Raw genomic sequence first — 20054 nt, forward strand, 5'->3', positions numbered from 1 at the left:
GGGATGGTGTGAACATCAGGGTGCCTGTTTGCTGAGCGGTGTAGCATGTTCAACAGGGCGCTCTTGGGCTGTCCCTGAGCACCTAGCTCCTGTGCTCTGAGTGTTGCCTCCTGTATTTAAAGACCCAGAAGGGCCCTGGACCTTCCGATGGTCACCGTACACTTAGCTGCTAGATTGAGGAATCCTGAGGGTGATTTTGCAATTTGAAGTGAATTAATTTTTAATTTGGTATTTTGTCCAAAGAAGGTGTGAATCAAAGATGAGTATGTGTTCTCTATCATCTAATGACAATTTAGCACTCAGTTTAGTATAAACTGTCAGGTGATTCACTTACTGTTTTCATAGGTTTAAAGATGGCACTTAGCTGGTTAGTTCAGTTCATTAGAGTGTTATGTAACACAAATCTTAAAGGGTCTTATTAATAAAAAACACGGGAGCCAGATATTGGGGTGAACGCTGAAAGATCAGAGAAGCAGAACAAGCCACAGCCAACCTCACCTTGACAACTCCTCAGCTGATCTTGTTTCCTCAGACTGAAAGCCTCTGAGTCCTCACTGGAGTGGGTCTTAGCTGAACTGTTGCTAAAAAGTTTCTAGTTCCTGGTCCTCACGCCTTATATACCTTTCTGCTTCCTGCCATCACTTCCTGAGATTAAAGGCATGTGTCCTTCCCAAGCAAAGACATGAGATCTCAAGTGTTGGGATTACAGGTGTGTGCTACCACTGTCTTGCCTCTATGTCCAATCTAGTGGCTGGCTCTGTCCTGTGATCCCCAGGGAAGTTTATTAGGGTACACTATTAGGGTACACAGTATACTGGGGTGCACAATTTATCACCACAGTTGTGCTGGTAAAAATGGTACTTGTTTAAAACAGCAGAGAAATGTGACCTCACTCATTTACGAAGATATTATTTATACATTAAACCTTAAGCTGTTTCTTTTTTTTTCACCACCACAGTTTGGTGTATTTTTGAGATTCTCACAACACGAGGGAATTTAGAAGATTGATAAACATTGTCTAGGGCCGAGGTAGACCAGATGGAAGCCACAGGGAGGGTTGATGTACGTCCCTGTGAAAACATTGTCCTGGTAGCAGAAGATGAGCACACTTTCTCTGCAGCCCGGGCCGCCTTCCCTTTCCCACCCCAGGTCCTGCCCGTCTGAAGCACGGTTGTTGGGTTACAGGCCAGCGAGCACCCTCTCGGCTCTGTATCGGAGTCTGCGAAGATGGCCGTGTTTAGGGGTTTGCTTAGGACGCGCTGTGGAGGCAGGCAGACCACCTTGTTTCTTTTCTCAGAAGGACAAGGGAAGAGCATTTCATTAGTCTTCTGTCAAACGGGGCATGGTACTGTCACGTCAATGCCGGTCGTAACGTCCAGGTAGCGGTCGGTCGTGTTAGAAGAGTTGCTGGTCTGAAGTTGCCTAGATGCCTGAGGCTCTGCTGCCCTGGTGGTCATGGGGGGTGGCGAATGTGCCCGCATGGCAGGCTCCCAGCTTTCCGACGTGGCGTCTCAGTGTTGTGTCCTTCATTACCCCTGAGCTGCTGGGAGTGAGATGTCCCAGAGGGAGGAGGCTTCACAGCAGGCCGTGTGAGAGACACCAGCTGGAAGGGAAGGGGCCTCAGAAGAAAGTGAGCAGAGAACCGGTTAGTAAGCACTGGAGTCTTGGGTGTGTGCTGCTGCTGGGCGTGTGCACCCACAAAGCCTGTGTGGTTTTCAGGCTCTCTGGTTTGGCGAATACAGTTTTATCCCACTCTCAAGGCAAGATGGGAATTGCTTCCTGGTTCTGGGGCTGGGCCTTGTTCTTCCTGCTTGTAAATGCAGATGTTCTGATCATCAGGTTTATTATTTTGACTGAGGGTCAAGTTCCGTTCCTGGCTGTATCAATCATGGCAGTGCTTGTTTTGATAAGGGAAATACCGCTGAAATGGCCTGGAACTCTGTTTATTATCTCGCGGAATGGCAGTATCAGTGTGCAGAAAACTTGCTAGGCTTTTAAACCTGAGATAGGCTTGTGCTCAGGTGGGGTCACCAAGGCCAAGTGTACATTGCTCACGGAGGACAGAAAGTGCCCGTCAGCACTATGCTGATGCAGTCAACGGGCATATCTGTGTAACAGAGAACTGTGTCCCGAGGGTCCTCGCCGGTGAGTGGACGGATCTTGTTTGATTGCTCCTTGGGCTCAGAAATCCTCGAGTCTCTGTGACTTTAGGCTTCATCACTGGGTTCTGGTCTTGAAAATGATTTAAGCTGCCAGAGCCAGTCACCCCCTGCCGGCTGCACATCTGGGCGGGGGCTCAGGCTGCTTCTAACCAGTCATGTGAAATTTATGGTTATTCAATTGCCTTAGGATCTGCTGGTCAGACGGACCTCAGGATCACAATAAATTAGAGTGTTCTGATTATAGCGTCCCTTTCTTAGACAAACCCTGTCTGCTTTCAGAGGGTTAGTGGAAAATAGGACTACGGGCTTACAGTTAATCACTTGGGGCAGAATTCTTCCCTATTCATCTGAAAGGCACTTTGTTTAATACACTTTCAGATGTCTGCAGTTGGAGCTAAGAAAATGGGCTGTGTCCTATTTTTAAGTGAAAGGAATTATGGTAGCTGAGGGAGAGCAGGGCCATGTCCCCATAAGGCTCAGATGTGGACTTTGTCTCTTCCATATAACTTCCTTGCCTGAGGTGATTTAAATGCTGTTGTCAGGGGAAGTAGTTGAAGCTACATATGTGTTTTAATTATTGAACCAGAGAAACTGCTTGGATGACAGGTGTTCTCAGGGTCTTACTGCTCAGGGATTAAAGCTAGACCGCATCTTGAGGATACACAGAAAATTTTCAATCCTAAGGTTCCTGAAGTTTTCAAGATGAAAGACCCCGTTTCCCGTCTTTTACCAACAACACTGGTTGTAGCGTCTCCGAAGCTTGGTTTCTAGCCACAGATTTACTTTAGTAACTAAAGAATATGTGTATGAGTGTTTGCCTGCATGTATGTATGTATGCCTTGTGCGTGCCTGGTGCCATCAGAGGCCAGAAGAGGCCACTGGATCCCTTGGAACTGGAGTCACTAATGGTTGTGAAACCATCATGTGGGTACTGGGAACTGAATCTGAATCCTGCCAGAACAGCATATATTCTTAACCGGTGAGCCATAAGCCTCTATTTAAAAAATATTTTTAAACTTAAAGTAGTTATTATTTCATAGGTATGGATGGATGTTTTGACTGCATGTATGTCTGTGTATCATGTGTGTGCAGTACCCAGGGAGAACAGAAGAGGGCATTGGATCCCCTGAAACTGTAGTTACAGAAGATTGTGAGCCACCATGTGGGTGCTGGGAATTGAACTCAGGTTTCTGCCAGGATAATCAGTGTTCTTAATCACTAAGCTATTCTCTCCAGCGCCCCAGCATCTGTCTATCCTAGTAATTTAATAATAGTCAAATGCTTGGGGTGGCATGGTCTATGCCCACATCAAATGATTTATTTTCAAATTGTGTGTTATCTTTGACTATCTGTATTTGTGCTTATACAAAATGTGTGTTACCAGTGACTAAAAAGTAACATTGATATTGGACATTTGTAAAGTAAAGGGGAAATGGCATTTGGAGGAAAAAAATTAGACATTGTACAACATGGATATAATTTTATGTAAGCTATTTATTTTCTCTGTACTAGTCTGATGGGCTTCTAACTGCACTAGCTTAGTTATGTGTGAAGATTTTCCACATATGTGCTCTCAGTATCACAATTAAAATGGTATCATGTTACATGAGTTTTTCTACAACCCCATTTTTAAGATTAAAAAATTCTCTGTATACATACATATTAGTATATACATACACACGTGTGTGGTGTGTGCGCTCATAGGTATGTGCCGGTACATGTGCATTCACAGCCAGAAGCTCTCGTCCTCTATAGAGCTTCCCATCTTGTTTTTTGAGACATTCTCATTGAGCCTTTCAGCTAGGCTGGCTGGCCAGTGAGCTCCAGGGAATCCACTACAGGCATTCATTAGTCACACATGGATTTTATTGGGTGCTGGGATTTGAACTCAGGTTCTCTTGATTTCATAGCAAATACTGTTACCTACTAAGATCTCCTCATTCTCTTTGTATTTTTTTTAATATAAAAATTTAAAGGCATGCCTCGGTCATTCCTGTGTGTGCACACCCACTTGAACATGCTCAGTGCATGTGAGGACACAGACGATTTGGGTGGCCTTGATCACAAATGTCCCACAGGGGAGTGCTACCAGCTCCATTTCCTGACTTTGTTATGTCTGGGAGGTGGACATTGGGGTTGCCTCCAGAGTTTCTAGGATGCAGGGTACTTTCCGGATATACAGTGTATGTCCTTGTGGGAATATTTCTAGGGTAAGTTCCCCAAGGTGTGGTATTTGAAACAAAGGGTTATTTTAGTGGGTGAGTATCACCAGACTTCCCAACAGAGGTCCCCAGTGGCGTGGCTCACACCCTGTAAGAGTCTGTGCTATTGGGTTCCTCTGTCTCTGTTACCAGTTTTTAAAATCTTGGCCAGTCTGAAATACCATTGCATCATAAGATGATACGTATTTCTTAATGTTTGCAGGTCATTTTATCTCTCTTGAAAATCACTTGACTTCATTTAGTAAGTTTTTCTACTACTTTGTGATTTTTGCTTTGCAAGAATCTTTGGATAATAGCCACTTTCTTAAGTGTTCCGAATATCTTTATGGAACATATTTAAAATTATTTTTTGTTTATGGGTATATGTGTATGAGTATACACATCTGTGTACCTGCGAACAGAGGCCAGAAGAAGGCATCAAATCCACTGGAGCTGGAGCTACAGGTGGGTGTGAACTGACTATCTTGTTTGCTGGGAACTGAAGTTGGGTCCTCTCCAAGAGTTCTATGTTCTTAACTTCTGAGCCATCACTCCAGCCTTGGTTTTATCTTTTGAGACAAGAGCTCATTGTGTGTTCCAGGCTGGCATTCTCCAGTTCACCATCCCCCTACCTCAGCCTTCCAAGTTCATGTACATGTGTAACCATGACCTGCTGTGTTCTTTTATTTTTCCTGTGGGGGAAATCATTAGATTCCACCTTCTCCTCCTGTCTAGATGCTTCACTGGGGTCATTAAAAGTCAGTAGATGATTTTTTTCTGTCCATGTTACTGTTTCTTTGTGGGTTAGCCTTGGGTATTTATTTTGCCTCTTTATGTACTGTGGACTTGGACCTGTGGGCGGCCTAGTTCTGGCCCCTCTATGTCACTGTGAGAATTGAGGCCTCCCATGGGGCTGATCCTTTGGGAATCCTGTTTTGGGAGTACGTGCTGACTTTTTGTCATGGTAGTATGTGTGGAGTCCATGGTGGGGGCCTCTGTTGGCTTCTGAGGTGCACGGGGGCACTTTGTGTACAGACTGTAAAGTTAGAGGGAACATCGATGTCCTTCAGATCTGTTTCTTATGTTTGCTTTCATCATCCAGGGTTGTGAGAGATTCATCACATTTCCTGGGTCGTCTTTCCTCTCTGCTGATGCTTCCGTGTCTTCACAAATTGTGCTTTGCATTTTATTCTGTGGTTTGTCTTAAAAGTGTAGGTCAGTGATCTCTTCATCCTTTATAATTTAGCGTTAGTGGTTATTTTTTCCCCTTTCAGTGCTGGGGACGGGACCAGGGCCTTGTGCTCGCTGGGCAAGTGCTCTGCCCAGGGGCTGCTGTCCAGCCCTGAGTTAAACTTCACAGGACATTTGAATTTTCACTGTCGGTTTTGTTTTTCTTTCTCGGGTATATTCTGGTCTACTATTTCTGGTCGACTGTTCAGAGGTCTTTAATTTTGGGAATGCCTTATAGGGAACAGATAGTTGGATTTAGGCTTTAATCCTATTGTGGATTTTCTTTTGAGTTTATTCCATTTATTTCTGAAACATTTGTCTGTCCTTCCTTCCCCTTCCTTTCCTTTCTTCCCCTGTGATAAGCTCTCACCCCGTAGTCTAGGCTGTGGTCTTCCTTGAAAAAGCCTTTGTGGCATGCTTCTTTGAGTCTCCCCGTTATTTCCATCACTGTATTAATTAATTCCACTTAACTCTTTGCTCAGAGGCATTTAGAAAGTGCCCTGTTGTTGGCTTCCCTACCGGTTTACACGTGTAACTTCTGAACCCTGCGTGCGCCTGTTCAGACCTGAGCTATCGGAGGATGCCAGGACAGAGGGACTCCTGCTGTCCTGTGTCCTCTGCTCGCGTGCTGTGACCTCCACGCCACCCCGTGGTTACCTTCTGGTGGTGGGTGTAGTGTGGGAGGTCTTGCAGATTTGCTTTGTCATACCTTGTAGGGCTTTTCTTTGAGGCGTGCTGTGATTGAATGTTTCCTGGGTGGATTGCAGATGTTTAGGATGGGCTCTGTCCTCCTGGTTGACAAGAGCAAGTGATCACTGCGGGGTCAGGTGTTTATTTTTATTTTTTTTTTCAGCTTGAACTTTTTATGTTTGTGAGATTACCTTTGCAAGTATACTTGAAGGGCATACTGTTAGGGACTCCAGCTTCCGGGGAGGAGTAGGTAGTGGTTCTAGGGGACAGGAAAGTGGCCAGAGCCCAGGACAGGAGGGGAAGTATGAGAACGCTGGAGCTTAGAGGTGTGTGAACACCTGTGCACATTCACGTGTGTATGCAGAGGCACATGGCCACGGGTGAGTACCTGAATGTTTACACTGCTCTGTGTGAGTGTGAGTGTATACAAGCACACATGTACAGAAGCACACAATTGTGTAACAGTGAACAATGTGTGTGTGAAGGCATGTACTTTCATGCTATAAGTGCACAGTATGCACACATATGTAAGTGTGCCATGTATTTACACTCAAAAATGTGGACATGTTTAAGTCAATGTAAGCATACACACCTTTTTGTGTGCACACAGTCTTACCTTGAAACACACACCTGCCTTGTGCACATATGTGTACATGTGTGTAAGTGTGCATGAGTGCTAAGGACTTCTGGGTGTGCCAGGTCAGTGGTTCAGAGCTAGTATGTGTTTTAATTAAAAAATTTAAATTATTATAATTTTTACTTTTAAAATTATACTACGTGTGCATTGTAGGTGTGCGCCCCATGGTGCTCGTGGATACCAGAGAATGACTTGCAGGAGTCAGGGTTTGAACTCAGGTTTTCAGGCTTGTACGGTGAGCTATTTTTCTCCGAGAGCTGATCCTGGAGAGGTCGTCCTGCAACAGAGAAATCACGCAACAGCCTTGCAGGCTGTTGAGGAATGGGAAGCAATTTGTGGAGAGATCCATCCCTTGGGTTGTCAGCAGTGACAGGAAGCATCAGGGCTGGAGACACGGAATCAAAGGACCAGCCAGAGAAAAGCCTTTGGGAGGAGATGGCCCCGGGAAGAGGGTGAAGGTTGGGCCGATGTGTGAGGAGGCAGAGAGATGCCATCGGGCTGCTTTGGCTTATGTTGCAAGGTAGAGCCCCTAAGACATGTTCATCATCTGCTGAGTGTGACTGGTGGGAGGGATAACTGTCATCTCCCCAGGCAGGAACTACAGGGACAGTGGTGCTGTGGGCAGGACACGGAGTGCTGGAGGGGAGTGGGGCAGCGGGGCACGGGGACGCGCGGCACGGAGGCCGAAGACTCCTGGTAAAACTGTCAGCCTGGCTTGGGCCAGAGGAGTACGTGCTAAGATAGGGACTTGGTGTCTGATCTCTGGGGCCCAGGCGGGAAGCCCAGGGCTCCCCGATAAACTCCTGGGCTCTCATCGGCTTCTGTTGTAGAATCTCATCAGTTCAGAGCAGTCCAACCCTTTGTGGCCTTGTCTTAGGGTTTCTGTTGCTGTGATGGAACAGCGTGACCAAAAGCAACGTGGAGAAGTAAGGGTTTATTGGCTTCCGTATCCTGTGTCTCGGTCCTTTGAAGGAGGCCAAGGCGGAAACTTGAGACAGGGACCTGGAAGCAGGAACTGGAGCAGAGAGCCCTCGGAGGGTCTGCTTACTGGCTGTTCCTCATAGCCCGCTCAGCCTGCTTTCTTTCTCAACTCATGCCCACCTGTCCAGGGATGGCATCCCCTCACCCTTCGCCTCGGTGGACTGGGCCTGTCCGCACCCCCGCACCAATCTTTAATCAGGAAAACGGGCTACAGTCTTGCCTTCAGATAGTGTGATGGTGGCATTTTCTCAGCTGAGATTCCTCTTCCCATTCAGATTGTCGAAAACCAAACCGAACCTGACAAGCACAGGCCTGTAGATACAAGAAGTGGGAGCACTAATTGTGTCCTTTACACCTACCCCGCCTCCCAGAATCTGGAGAGTTGAATTGAAAAACTGTTTTTCCATTATAAGTCCCTCACGTCACAATGCGGGAAGTTAGGGGCTGCTTAAGTTCAGTGACAGGATCGAACTGCACACCTCGTTGGGGAGACGGAGGAGGACAGTGAGCCCTCCCCTGACAGTGCAAGTCCTCTCCTGGAGGGTCACAGTGGGTACCCCGCTGTCACTGCTTCCTTCTGGGATGAGTGGAGAAAGAGCCTGTGCTGGTGCTGCACCGTGCACAGTACCCCAGCTGCCCTGCACCGTGCACAGTACCCCAGCTGCCCTGCACTGTGCACAGTACCCCAGCTGCCCTGCACTGTGCACAGTACCCCAGCTGCCCTGCAGTGTCTGCACTGTGCACAGTACCCCAGCTGCCCTGCAGTGTCTGCACTGTGCACAGTACCCCAGCTGCCCTGCACTGTGTACAGTACCCCAGCTGCCCTGCAGTGTCTGCACTGTGCACAGTACCCCAGCTGCCCTGCACTGTGCACAGTACCCCAGCTGCCCTGCACTGTGCACAGTACCCCAGCTGCCCTGCAGTGTCTGCACTGTGCACAGTACCCCAGCTGCCCTGCAGTGTCTGCACTGTGCACAGTACCCCAGCTGCCCTGCACTGTGCACAGTACCCCAGCTGCCCTGCAGTGTCTGCACTGTGCACAGTACCCCAGCTGCCCTGCACTGTGCACACTACCCCGGCTCCCCTGCAGTGTCTGCACTGTGCACAGTACCCCAGCTGCCCTGCACCGTGCACAGTACCCCAGCTGCCCTGCACTGTGCACAGTACCCCAGCTGCCCTGCAGTGTTTTCACACCAGTTTTACTTAGGCTTCTTATTTCTTGTGAAGAATGCCACCAGTCTGGAAGGTGTTTTCTGATCAGCCAGTGAACACAGACACCTTCAGAGAAGGTGTGCAAAGGGAAAGGACAGGAAGGACATTGATTAGTTGTATTTGCCTCATGGAATCAGACAGATGCAGACAGAAAATCACAGGTAAGGAGTCCTGGCTCCGAGTTAGTCAGAACTGGAGTGCTTTCAGCCAAGGGTGGGTGTTAAATGCTAACAAAAATCAAATGCAGTGGGGCTGGAGAGGTGGCTCAGTGGTTAGGAGCACTTACTGCTCTTGCAGAGAACCTGGGTTTGGATCCCAGCACCCATATCACAACTGTCTTTAACTCCAGCGCCAAGTGATCTGGCTGCCTCTGGGCCTCCGTGAACATCTGTACTCAAGGGTATGTGCCCCTCCCCATATTAAAAAGAAAATAAATCTTAAAAAGCAGTGATTAATAAGCTGCACCCAAATGTAGAAACACACAGTTTACTTGGTGCTGTCTTACAAATTTAGTTCCCGTTTTATGTTGTAGATTGCTGGAGAAGTACATATAGTAGGATTTTACATGAGCTCCTGCTTTTGAAAATCATTATTTTGTATTTTTATTGTGATAATTTGTACATAGTATAAAATATGCCATTTTAACCACTTAAATGTACAATTTAACGCCTGCCTTAAAAACACAGTTATGCCTGTTAGGTGAAAGCATTTAAATGGGGTGGCTGTGCCAGTGTCTCAGTCAGGGTGTCTACTGCTGTGGAGAGACACCATGGCCACGGCAACTCTTAGAAAGGAAAACATTTAGTTGAGGCTGGCTTATAGTTCAGAGGTGTCGTCCATTATCCTCATGGCAAGAAGCATGTGGGCAGACATGGTGCTGGAGAAGGAGCTGAGAGTTCCACGTCTTGATCCACAGGCAGCAGGAAGTGAACTGTGTGCCAGCTTGAGCGTAGATGAGACCTCAGAGCCCACCCCCGCAGTGACACACTTCCACCAGCAAGACCACGCCTACTCTAACGAGGCCACACCTCCTAAGAGTGCCACTCCCTGTGAGCCAAGCAGTCAAACAGTCTGTGGGGGCCATTCTTATTCAGATCACCACAGACTGATTTCCAGGATAGCGCCTTAACTTCTAGGGTTCCAAGCTTCCTAACGGAAGAAGATAACATTAGAAAATGGAGGTTTCTGTTAAATCCCAACGTTGCATTATATTTTTAGAAATGTTGAAGGCTTTGAAAGGAGGGCCAGAGTTACCACGGCTCCTGAGTTCCTCTCCTGGCCACAGCCCAGCCGTTTCCCATTTCCCTTCCATTGAGAGAAACCATTTTTCCCCCAGGCAGTAGTGGAAACTGTTACCGGGTTTTTAGTTATTTTGGAGAAGAAGGGCAGGTTTGTAGTTGAGAATTCTGAGTGTGGTCACTGTGTTGTGTAGCCCGTACGTTCAGAAGTCTCCGCCGAAGCCTATTTTTAAGAAGCCCTGTAAGTACAAAGGTGGAGCTGTGTGGTTTGTTCCAGGAGGAGCAGGACAGCAGATTCTTAAGAAGTAGTAGTTTGGGGGTAATTTTGGCCTGGTGATCTCACTCTGCTGTCGGGTGACTAATTTTACATTTTGCTGGGAGAAGGCGCCCAGTTTCTGCCAGGCAGCAAAGGTTAGCACGTCCAGGTTCCACTCCACTGGGTGCTTCTGTTCCGGCGTGCAGAGCTAAATCTGGGAGGGGTGTGTGTGGGGGAACCTCATGACTTCATTAGAACAAGTGGAATACTCAGGAGTGAGCTTGAAGCTGATGAGGAGTGGGTGTTGGGCCTCTTCTGGGGTGCCGGCCCCTCAGACGTTGCTGTTGTTTGTGCTCCGTTGTCGCTAAGAGGTGTAGGATCTTTCCTCACTAGGAGACAAATACGTGGGAGGTGATGTAGCAGCCCTCACAGCAAAGGCTCCCTGAGGACCAAGCTGTGGAGTGAATGGTAACATGGATGTACATCTTTATCTGTGCCCCTGGAGTTGGGTGGTGTGTGGGCATGTGCGTGTGTGCGTGTGTGCGTGCGTGCGTGCGTGCGTGCGTGCATGTGTGTGTGTGTGTGTGTGTGTGTGTACATACATGCGCTTGCTGTTCAGGTAGGGTCTCTCACTGGCCTGGGGCTACTGATTGGGTGGGACTGGCTGGCCAGCAGGCCTCAGGATCCTCCTTCCTCTTCCCTTGTACTGGGGTTCCAGGTGTGTACACCACGTGGGCTCTGGGGATCAGACTGGGATCCCGTGCTGATGAGGTGAGCACTTCACAGACCGAGTTCTTGCCTCCTCCTAGTTGAGTGGTTTATCTCACCTCACCTGGTGACCATAGGCCTGTCCAGGCCACAAAGGATGAAAGATACCACCGGTCTTAGCGTCTGTGATTTTAGACAAATACAACACATACATTTTGTTGCGCAGGAAGTAGACTTCCCAGTTTCTTGACCTTCATAGTCCATTGGATGATCTCCTAGGGTACCTCTGCAGGGAACTGTGTGCAGCCAGGCTGCTCTCGCTGGCATGCTGACCTGGTGCAGTCTCCCAAGAGACCTCTGTGCTCTGAGCCAGTTTTGGGTGGATTATACCAGTTTGTGAGGCTGCCCATATGACAAAACTTGTAAACCAGTGGATAAATATTGGAAGTACTGGTTGCTGTTTTTCATTTTATGCATTGTATTGGCTGCATAAAGAGGGTAAGATGCATGCTGTTGTTTTACACCTGAAAATGAATTGAAAAGAAAACAGGAAACCAGTGTCCTTAAGTTGCATGTTTACAGCTACAAGAAATGCCTACACTATGCTGAGAAAATGGAGCTGCCTAGGTAATGTAACAGTATTCCCTGGCTGGAACTGTGGTGAGGTTTTCCTGTCCTATCTCGGTCTGTGTGTCCCCACAACCACACTGGGAGGAGGGAGCAGGGTATACTGGGACTGTGACCCAGGGCCCCTGGGGAGTGAGTCTTCATGATCCCATCCTCCTTGTCTGGGGAGCAGCTGCAAGTAGCTTTTAGTAGTGACCAGGGTAACCTCATGGGAAATGGTGATGCCTTTTCTTTTCTGGAGGTGCCTGGAATCTAGTTAGATGAGGACATTAGCTTTTGTCCAATCATTGAGCCTCTGTGGAGACAATTCTGCAAGGCCTCTCCACACGCTGTTGCTCAGAATCACTGCTGCCTTGCTCTATTGCACCCCAAAGGTGCTTCAGGATCCCCGTCTCCCCATTTCTCCTGTCCATTGTCTGCTCACAGCCTGCTTGGTCATACCTGCCTCTTCAGGATTCCCATTTGCTTTCTAACTAAGGGTTTGGCCATCTAACATGAATGGCCTTGGCTCCGTCTCTCCCTCGGTCCCTCTGCCTTAGTACTCAGCTGGCTGGTTCTGGGTTGACATCCCTCATACTGCTGTTCTCGGTGGGGAATCCTTGGGTCTCCTGCTGTCTGTGCAGTCGTGTCCAGTCAGGTTAGATAGCTGTCTCTTCTTTCTGGGTTGATTATTTTGGGCACACCACAGTGCTTACTGACTGGAGCTGTTTGGAGAGGGGTCTGCCCGCCACACACTGGCCAGCACTCGCGACCACCAGTAGCTAGCTAGGCTGGGCAAGTCTTGATCCTGAGCTGGAGGTAGAGAGCCGAGGGAGACCAGCGAGGACAGTTATAAAGGGGCAGCAGTCATGGGACTCGGGAGGGAATGTCATCTCTGGCTACGCTGGCCTCCTTGTTTGCTCTCTGTTTCATGCTCCCCAAATTAGCTTCCAGAGCATCTGGAAGGTGGGAGTGGAGTGACCCTGTGAGCAGGTCTCCCTTTTGAGTGTTTCGCCACAGGATTCGAAGTCATCAGTGGCTTCAGTGAAGTATCTCACAGAGCTTGGATTCATCGTTCTGGGAGAGCTTGGCAGTTTGCACTGGGGCTGGGCTTGGATGAGCCACTGGGTGTGTGAGAAGCAGGAGGAGAGAGAGGCGTTGATGTCTGCAGACCTTCAGAGGAGTGCATGGGTTTTGTGCCTTTGTGTTTCCTGTGTTTGAGTTGGGGGTGTGTGCTGCACGCGGGTGTGTCTTGGATAGTCATGTCTTTGTGGAGTTTTGCTCCGGCCTATGCGTCTCCTTTCCACCTCATCCCTTTATTCCCACAGCCTCTTCCTGGGGGGATAACTCAGACATCTGGGGATGGAACTCCACTCTCACCTCCCCAGATCCCATTAGAGTCCCTCTTAGACATTTTGAGCTGGGTGACACAGAGTGGTGTGTGCACCCTCTCTGGGCCTAGTTCCTATATCCACACGCTGGCAGAATGGTAGCAATCACTTTAAGGGTGGTGAGGGAGCTCACAGGGCCGATACATACGTAGTGTGTTTATTTTGATGGTTTTGAGTGGCTAACCCAGTGTGTTAGGCCAGCAGTCTGACTGAGACCCTTCCCAGCCCAGTGTGTTTGAAAGAGCTCCTAACACGTGCTGCTGCGGGCTGTAGGCTCTTGTGTGTTTTAGATGCAGCTTCCTGGAGGGGCTCAGGTCGTGCTGTAAGCCTGGGCTGGGTGTCCTAGGCAGAAAGTCAGCCTTGGACACAAGCTATTGGGTTCGGGTGCTGGGGCTGTTAATGAGCAGGAGGCCCAGCAGGAGGCAGAGCCTTTTAAAGACCAAACAGGGAAGAAGAGGCAGCAGTAGCCAGTGGGGCACAGGGCATGCACGAAGCTGGAGAGCCTTTGCAGAAGGAAGACAGGCTCTGGCTCCATGTCTGGCCCTTGTGGCTGGTGACTTCTTGGAAGTGGTCTGAGGTGAGGAGGCCATGATTGTCCTCTGTGACATGACACACACTTGCAGCTGTGAGTTGTAGCATAGGTTCTCTGTCGCTCTTGGTAACATTCAGTTTTACTTATCCTCACCTACCTGGTCCTGCCTGACTTCCCAGTATTGAATGACTCAATGCCAGATCTTATAAAATACATAGGCTACAAAATAAGAAAACAGTCTGTTGAAGCTTGTATGTGAAATGGCCAAGGGTAGGGTTCCGGAGAGGCCTTCGCTGCCGAGCTCCTCATACCTTTCTCGGGGGTGGGGGTTACCCTGCCATGTTTTATAGCTGTTTGGGGGGGTGTTACCTTCTTCTCTGAGACTTGGGGCTCTCCTAGCAGTGCTGCCTAGATTCCTGGGTGTCTTGAGACCCTGCAGAGCTCGTCCTTCCATTCAGTTCAGGGGTTTCCACTCTTGAGTCCACAGGCAAAGAATCATCTCATGAGCATATAAAGGACGGGATGTCTTGATATCTCCCCTGCCTTTTTATTCAACAAACACATAAGCAAATAAACAAACTGTGCAATCTTAGCACCATGAAGTTAGAAATATTTTATCCTATATCCGGAGAAAGTTCTGCTCCCCTGCCATCTTCCAGGCTCACCCCCAGGTGTATCCATCTGGAGTGACTTCTGTGTTGGTTGAGAACAGTGGCTGATCACAGTGATCAGAGGTGGGTGGTAGATGCCCTCACGGCTGCCCTGCCATTGAGCCTCTGTCCGGCATGCTTCCTGTGCCTGCTGCCTGTATGGACACGAGAGGTAGCAGCCCTCACCATGTGCTTTGCCAGAAGCTATGTTTGGGGTGCTTCAGTGTGTCCCGAAACTGCGTCGAGTAGCCTAGGAGGCTGTGTGCCTGTATTTCAATGTTTGCTGCAGCAGATTTTTCTTAACTGTGTGCTTTCTTAAATACCCATCTGTGGTCACCAGCTTGCCCACAAGACTGGTTGCTTTCTCTCCATGTTGTCCCAGCTCTCTGTATGACCCCCTGCTTGGTCAGATTCAGATTTTTAGGCACGAAGTATTTGGGGTGCAGGCTGAGTGTGCTTCCCCCTGGGAGGTGTGTCTGTGGGGCAGAGAGCAGCAGCCGCGGGAGTGGAGGGTGCTGGAGAGCTGACGGCTGCCCTTCTTGAACCTCCAGCCCCTGGGGTGGGGACTGTGTCCTCCTGGTGGCTCTTCACAGGCCGAGCCACCACCTTCTCATCCCAGGGTCCAAGTGTGCCATCCCCAGGTTTCACCTGAGGGGCTGCTTTCGGACAGGTGTGTAGGGCCTTTCTGTCTTTTTGCCAGGATGGGCGGTGATGACCGCTGTGCCTTCGGTGGTCCTGGATGCTGTCTTCGTAAAGGTCACATGTGGCTGGATTGGATGAGGGAGCCTGTGCTTTGAACAACCACAAGAGGTGACATGGTGTTATTGCCCCTTTGCCCTCTCAGAGGCTGCGGTGGTGTGCTCTAGACCATGTGCATAGAGGATTCAGTGTTTGGGTCCAGCTGTGTAGGTGTGACCCCCAACAGTACACCAGCCAGGATACTTAGGTGACAGAAATACTCAGAAAACAGATACTGGAAGGGGAATGTTGAATGGATGGTGACCTGAATGGCACTTGGATGGCAAGAGACAGAAAAGCTAGCTTGCCTCTGTCCACTCTGAATTTGGGTAAAGGCCTGGCCATAGTGAGATGCGAAACAGATGAGGATGCCGAGGAAACAGATGAGGATGCCGAGGTCGAGGTGGGGTGCACAGGAACAGGTGCCCTGTGGGTTCCATGGCCCAAGCTGGCTTCTGGGGAAATCCCTCATTGTGACCTGCAGGTGACTGGCTGGCATCTGTCCTCTGCTGTGGACTTTATGGGTATGCATGCATGCATGCATGCATGCTGCTGCTGCTGCTGCTGCATCCGAGTCTGGGAGAGAGACCTGCCATTGGCTGTGAGCCACGTGTACCAGGGCTGTAAGCGTTGAGGTGTATTTTCTCATGTTGCTTTTGAGTTTTGCTGATTCAAAATGTTCATTGTCCTACAAATAAGTCCATGGTAAGCTAAGAAATTGTGGGTGACTGTGGCTCCCCATCACCCTCTCCTTCCCTTCATAGGCCTTGTTAAGTGGGGCATCTGAATGGTTCTGGGTGGGACCACTTGGGTCTCAGAAGTGCTAGATTCTGGCTCCTGTGGTCTCCTTGGTCTGCTTGGCCAGGGGAAGCTGTCACGATTCCCTGTTGTATGAAAAAATGGTGCCTGTCATTAATGGTGATTGTGTTGCTACAGACAAAGGGCTGCCTTGGTCATAAGGGCACTGGAGTGTTTACCAGCGAAGCGCTGAAGAGCCTTATTCAGTGCGCGTTGGAATAGCCTGTTATTTCTTTTCAAGTAGAGGCATAATCGCTCCATTAGGAAAGTTTTGATGGTGATACAGCATGGGTTCTGTCATGTAGGGCAGAAGTCCCTTCCAGTGATGGGCTCTTGCCGTTGGTCATCAGGTACATCATCCCCCAAGTCCTTAGCCATTGTAGTGTCAGGTAAAGCTGTCTGAGGCACAGGGCTCTCCAAAGAAGAGTGAAAAAGTAACCCATCCAATCCCCGTGGTTTTGTCCTGGTTTACAGTTGAGCTCATGTGCCAGCCAACCACGGCCTCCTGCTTCCACTGTGTGAGCCTGGGGTCTGTAAGCTGTGTGGCCATAGCATGCTTGGTTTATGACCAGAGTGGTGATCAAGTCCTGGTGAGGTTCCGTGTTCAGATCACACCCATTCGTGGGGCCCAGGCATACTCTTAGGACACCTGAGCGGGTTCACTGTAGACATTGGAGTTTGGAGATTCTGGAAGGTGGGATGGGATGTTGAGGTGGAAGGGACGCAGCCCAGAGAGATGCTTCCAGACTGTCCACTCTGAGTGATGTCATCTAAACGAGGCACAATCCTGAGCAGACACGAGCCTTGCCTTGCGTGTGGAGTGCTGGGCACATCTGGTGGCGGCAGTGAGCTGGAGTTCCACCTCTGGCACATGGGGGAGTTTAGCCCCTCGTTGGATTCTATAGGCACATGAACGGCTGGTGTGACTCAAGCCAAAAGCTCAGCACAGGGCTTTCTAGGCACGACGCTCATCTGTGGGTGAGTGTCCTCCTCGGCTTACACCATTACGTCAGCAGCGGTGAATGATGAAGTTGCAGTGACTCCGAAGTGGCTGTGATGTGTGGACAGTGAGAACCACCTGCAGGGAGAGTTCAGTCAGGTCCTTTGCAGAACGGACCCCACCTAATGGATGCCAACAGTTCATTCCTCCTCCAGTGGCTGGCCCTGTTACCGGTTGCTGGCATGTGTTGTGGAAGGTGGACCACTCTCCTAATCTCTGTCTTACGGTACTGCATCTGGCCCCTGGATCACTCCGAGTTGTAGTGGGAACCAGTGCTATCCAAGAAAAATACCTGCCTGCCATTCTGAGTCCCTGGCTCTCGCATGTGAGTGCTATAGAGGCCCCGTAGAGAGAGCTGCAGCTGTTTGCAGGTGCTGCTGAAATCATGGCTGGTGGTACATTTCCAACAGAAGGCACTTCAGCGCAAGCATGGTCTTCTGAACATGTTCTGCTGGATTGTGAGGAATTTTGCCCTTCAGGGTCTCAAGTGTGTGCAGATGGACTGTGCTTGCTAAGAATCCACACTGGGCTGCGCAGCAGCAGGCCTGCCCTGGCTGAGGTGAAGGCCGGACATTCCTCTGTGCTGGCCTGAATCTGTGGCTGTGAAGGGACCCACTGCTCTCAGGGACATTTGGACTGTGGGGAAGACCATAGAGATGCTCAGGACGACAATGTATCCACTGTCACAGTGGTGAAGCCAGAGCACAGTCTGAGCTCTCTATTGAGGGACAGGACTGGTTATCTCAAAAACAAAGGGGCCAGTGGCAACAGCTGAGGGTGTGTGTGTGTGCGTGCGTGTGTGTGTGTGTGTGTGTGTGTGTGTGTGTGTTAGAAGGCACTATCATCCTCCCAAAGCCCACAGTAGCTGCTGAGTAGACCCACTAGCATGAGTGAACCTGTGTTCATCCCCATGTGACGTGCTCAGGTTGTGCTAACACTTAACGTCGGAACATGTGACAAGCGCACACACTTAAAATGCAGGCACACTCTGCGGGTGCCCACATGTTCCATGGCTTCACATGCCTACCCACTGGCAGGAGCATGTGTACTCAGTCACAGCTCAGTGCTCACAGCCGTTCTTCACACATGTAGTTGCTGCTCTGAAGAGCTGCTGACGGGTCCCCAAGTCTCTGTCCACGGTGGCTCCAGGACCTGCTTCCCTTCTGGGTTCTTCCGGGGGTGCAGATCCCCCATGGGCCTCCCTCAGTAAGGGCGGTGCACAAGAGCGGCTTGGGCGTCTGTGACCCCTGTCATGCCGGCCTTTTGGAAGGTTTCCTTGCAGGGTGGCTTTTCTCCAAGGACTTGGGCACTTGAGGAAGAGCAGCTGCTAGTGGCATTTGTGTTGCTGGGGGTGACCTTACACATTTAGCCTGGGCACTACTCTTTGAGAGTGTCCGTGGCACTGCTGATGTGAGGGCCAGTAGGGTGGTGAGGGGACTGGCCAGTTTTCCATTGTGTCCTTGGGAAGTCAGCTTGAAGGGTGGAGACAACTTCTTTCTAGGTCCCAACTTTGGATTCATGTGTTTTGGGAAAGGACGTGTTCAGGTTGAAGAAGTTGAATGTTCAGATCCTTTCCACGTCAAGACCCAGTGAGGGGCAGTTTGTAGTGAAACTGTGTGTGTGTGTGTGTGTGTGTGTGTGTGTGTGTGTGTGTGTGTGTGTGTGTGTGTATACACATGTACATGCTAGTATGAGCTCATGTAGAGGCCAGAGGTTAACTTTGATTAATTATTATTTTAATTAATTTGGCCAGGCTCTGTGTGTGGTCAGTGGAACCCAGCCATCCTCCTGTCTCTGTCTTCCACGGCTAGGATTGTAGACACACACCACTGAACCCAGCTTTTTCACCCGGTGCTGGGGGTCCGAACTCGGGTTCTCGTGCTTGTGTGACCAGCCCTTTATTGACCCAGCCGTGCTCTTAGCCCTTTGCTCTTGTTTTGAATTCACTGTCTTCATTAGTTTGCAGTTTCCCTTCAGAGATTTGAGAACTGATAAAGGAAACTATCCTGACTACGAGAGTATGTGGTTTGCATGTCTGCAGTGGAGATGTCCAGTGAATGAGGGGAGAACGAGGAATGTCGTTTCCTACCAAGAACTTTCTAGAAGGGAGAGTCTTGTATGCCGGGAACCTCTTCTGTTCTCTGTGTTACGCATGCAGTGTCATCCTGGCTGTCCCGTAGGTCCTTGAAGATCTTTGTCTGCTACACGTGGTCACACTGATGGGCTGTGCCCTCCTCTGGTGCCCCGTCGGTTTAATTCATCAGGCATCACCTGAGACCTGTGGCTTTCCCTGTTGCAGACAGAGCAGGCAGGACCAAGCCCTGGAACACTCTCTGACGGACACAGGCTCAGTGCCGCAAAGTGATTTTTGCAAAGCAAACTCCGCAGGAAATAAAGCAGGAAGCAGAAACCAGCGTCACGCTGCATGTGGTCAGGAGTGGCTTGACACTGGGGTTAGGTGCAGAGACGAGAAGCCCATAGCACCTGTGTGAAGTCACAGTTCCCAGGCTGACACACTGAATTGTGTGTCTTGCACAGATGTGAGGTGGCTCAGTTTAAACTTCATCCTCAGTGCCGATAGTTCGTGAGAATGCACTGTTGGAGCATTCCGGAAGCCTTGCTTGGTGGAGCCACCTACATATGCTCTGTGTTCGTGGCATCTCATTACAGATGGGAGCCCGGGCAGGGATGAGAGTGTGTGCAGGCAGAGTGTCTTTTCCTCCTGTTACTTCACGCTCACTAGCGAATCTCGTGTGGCAGCTTAAACAGGGACTCAGTTTGGCAGACGCTGGGAGCTGGGTTCTTTTAGTCTCCAGTGCCGGGTTCGAGCAGGTTAACTGCCCCCGCCCTGTGTTGCTTCTGTCTTCCATAGAGATGAGCATCTAATAGACACAGCCACACAGCCTCTCTCTATTAGACAAGTGGCCGTATTGAATGGTGAGCTTGAATGGCTTTCTCTGTTGCCAGCCAGGGGTGTGTGTGTGGTTGTTTCTATCAACACGCGTGTGTAAGCAATATTCATGA

General features: G+C 49.6%; 1 protein-coding gene across 16 annotated transcripts in view; it reads left to right on the forward strand.

Moving 5' to 3' along the window:
* The window catches only part of Znf516 (zinc finger protein 516), a 97329-nt gene that overhangs the window by 17335 nt on the left and 59940 nt on the right, over nucleotides 1–20054 (forward strand). The window lies entirely within an intron of this gene.

This window comes from Peromyscus maniculatus, chromosome 19 (assembly GCF_049852395.1).
Source record: "Peromyscus maniculatus bairdii isolate BWxNUB_F1_BW_parent chromosome 19, HU_Pman_BW_mat_3.1, whole genome shotgun sequence".
Lineage (NCBI taxonomy): Eukaryota > Metazoa > Chordata > Mammalia > Rodentia > Cricetidae > Peromyscus > Peromyscus maniculatus.